This window comes from Cupressus sempervirens, chromosome 1, assembly GCF_028749045.1.
Source record: "Cupressus sempervirens isolate cs-2001-9-10 chromosome 1, ASM2874904v1, whole genome shotgun sequence".
NCBI lineage: Eukaryota > Viridiplantae > Streptophyta > Pinopsida > Cupressales > Cupressaceae > Cupressus > Cupressus sempervirens.
Genome location: NC_143118.1, coordinates 327,679,865 through 327,683,038, shown reverse-complemented (window position 1 = coordinate 327,683,038; position 3,174 = coordinate 327,679,865). Strand labels below are relative to the sequence as shown.

The 3,174-nt window shown below is 33.6% G+C and overlaps 1 non-coding gene across 1 annotated transcript; it reads right to left on the bottom strand.

Moving 5' to 3' along the window:
• Window positions 1-215: 215 nt before the first annotated feature.
• On the bottom strand, window positions 216-288 carry TRNAA-CGC (transfer RNA alanine (anticodon CGC)). Its single transcript has one exon. It is a non-coding gene; the product is annotated as a tRNA-Ala (tRNA).
• Between the last annotated feature and the right edge of the window lie 2,886 nt (window positions 289-3,174).

The window sequence follows — 3,174 nt, the reverse complement described above, 5'->3', positions numbered from 1 at the left end:
AAATAAAGAAATATGTATTTTTTATTAATAATTATCTTCAAATTTAGTATAAGAAAATAAAAAGCGGAAAATGTGGAGTGACGCGCTCTTAACCGAGATATTTAGCGATTTGATTTCAAGTTGTTCACATTAATGTTGTAGCGGGCCGTTCAGATTTCTGTTATTTTATTCTTCTGTATTATGAAAGAACCCCAAAATTATAACTTAGTATCGATTGGAGATGCGGGGAATCGAACCCCGTGCCTCTCGCATGCGAAGCGAGCGCTCTACCATATGAGCTACATCCCCATCTTGCTTTCGATTAGCAATCTCTCGTAAACTTCATATATACAAGCGATTCAGAGATCATCACTCTCTCAATTCTAGTCGAATGTTTTTTTCTCAAAATTCTAAATTTGGCAAAATGTCTAGGTCGGTTTGCAGCTAGTTTAGTAAAATTAGTCTACGCTAAAGTATTTCTTACTTGAGCATATCTTAAGAATTGTTATAGTCTTTGGTGAACTATATTTTAATAATTGTTGTTTATAATATTCAACTAATAATTGTGGTTTTAAGGTTGTTAGTATTGATGATTATTTTTGGCTAAATGAAATGTATTTTTTAGGTTTAAAAGATAATCAGTCCTATGATGTCACATTAGTGCAACAAAACATAACTTACTATATAAGTATAGGTCTCATTTTTATTTTTTTTAGGTAGGCGAGGGAGAGGCAAAGAGGGGAGAGCGGGTTGGACAACTTGATGAAAACTATGTTGATGAGGTATCATGTTTGATGACGTGGCCCTAAAACCTTAGTTATAAGCAAGGACTTGCAAAGTATGCTACTGTAGAAAAAAATGGGAGTGGTTGGAAAATTCTATATAGAATTTTAAGAAGCACAAAGTTAGGGAACTCAAATATTGGATCCTCTTCCCTATATATTGTTTCTTATTTGGTACTTGTTTATGTTACTTGTCCATAGTTGAAAGTGATTTTGGTTTTACATAAAATTTAGATGGTGATTAATAATAAAGTTAATTGAATGAAGAACCCAATTCAAGATTTTTAGATTTAATGAAAGTTTTGAGGAGTGTTTTCTATATTAAAAACAACCAAAAAATAAGGGAGTTGACCCTTAGTACAACTCTATGGATAATCCATTCATTCACGACACATTTGCATTGATAAAACTACCAACACATCAACAATCCTTCCCTTAATATCAAAAATAGATTTCCTAAATCAATAATACCAAAACATATATTAACTAACAGATTATCCCCTCTACTAGTAATGAAAAAGAAATTACTAGTAGACCACATATTTTTTTCCATCTAAAAACCATATAAACATATCTACTAAAACTGTCAACAACAAATCTATTGTAATGTCTTGTCCTAAAATATAAAAGTCTTTAATGCCCAATAGCTGGATCAAGTATTTAAAATCCGGCATATACCTACAACACAATTCCAAAGTATATAACACTAGCATTTGCATCTAAAGGCATAATGTGTACGCCGATAGTAGCATATGGTGTACAATTTCTTAAATGTGACAAGAAGGGAAATACATTTTTTTCTATAGCAGAATGTTGTGTTGATTGTATGGAAATCTATCAAGAATCCATTCTAAATATGATGAATGATTTTTTCGAAAACTATATAATATAATTTATTGAATAAAGTCTTGAATTAGTTTGATGTGAATATCTCAATACTCTAAAATCTTGATGCAAGGAGAGATGAAATAACTAGGGCCAAGGGAACACCCAACTATTCCAACCACTTTGTAGAGTAAACACAATGAAAGCAAACAACAGAAAACAACACCAAGGGGAGATAGAACAAAATACTTTATTGATTCATCAAGTATCAATATACATTCCCAACTGTAAAGTCTTCTGGTTATGACCAGATACAAAATACAACTTTTAGATCCATGATCCAACTTCAAATTCACATTTTTAGACACATGCATTCCACCTTCAAAACCCTCTAACTTCTACCTTTAACCTAAGCTTAAGCACTCTATTTATACTTGCCAAAATAGCTTACAAAAGTTTCTAGAACATTACATAACATAAAGGTCGACCCCAAAATGGTCAACACTCATCTCCAAACAAGATCCTATCATTAAATTCACAATCAAAATTAAATATGCAAGTCAACTCCCACTAAGAACCAAAACACAAAAAGCTCAACTAAAGAAGGAACCGAGCATCAGAAAATAACAAACTCACTTGACACATGAAGGAACATTCGGCCAATACTAGATGACTCGACACACACTGGATAGCTCAACACACACTGGATAACTCGACACATACTAGATAACTTGACACATACTGGAACTCGGCCATAACTGGAAACTGGAACTTGGCAACAACTGAAAATTGGAACTCTATAGTAACTAATAGGAAGAACAAAAAAAGTGTAGGATTACAAGGCAACCTAGGATGCTCCTACATCAGACAACTAGGGTTGAAAGAAATGATTCTCCTGAATCATGCAAGTGTCACAACCTGAACTAAATCCAACTTAGATTGAGAAATCCATGTAGCATCTTCAACTGGTCTATCTTCCACTTCATCAAATACTCATAATAATATTTTCCTCTTGTGCTTTTACCAACTCTCTGATCCAATACCTATTCAACTTCTTCAATTGGCTTCTTAGGATAATCATCTGATACAACAACTTCATCATCTCACTCATGATACTTATACAAATCAGTAACACATTATAGAAATCGTAACCATAGTTGCCCGGGTGGGAACTATAGGGTAGGGCTATTCGACCACCCACCCCCCATTAAAATAGTAGGGCCCTTAGAATAGTTGAATATAGGAGATATATCTATGTCATTAGGTAACTCAACTTCATAAGAATTACCGCTGTCAAACTTCCTCAAAATCTTACATGGTCCAAACTTCATCTTTAGCTTACTGTATGTTCCAACAGGAAATCTTCCTTTCTTTAGATGAACCATCACCTCATCACCAACTTCAAAAACATGATGTCTTCTAGACTTATCAACATTCTCCTTATACTTCTAATTACTTTGTTCCATCCCTAATTTACTTCCTTATGCAAAGGCTCCATAAAATCATCAAATTCTTCCCTTGTAGCACTTCTCTTTTCTTCACCAACAACATCCCTCAAATCTGATACTCCTCTAGGCTGCAATCCTAT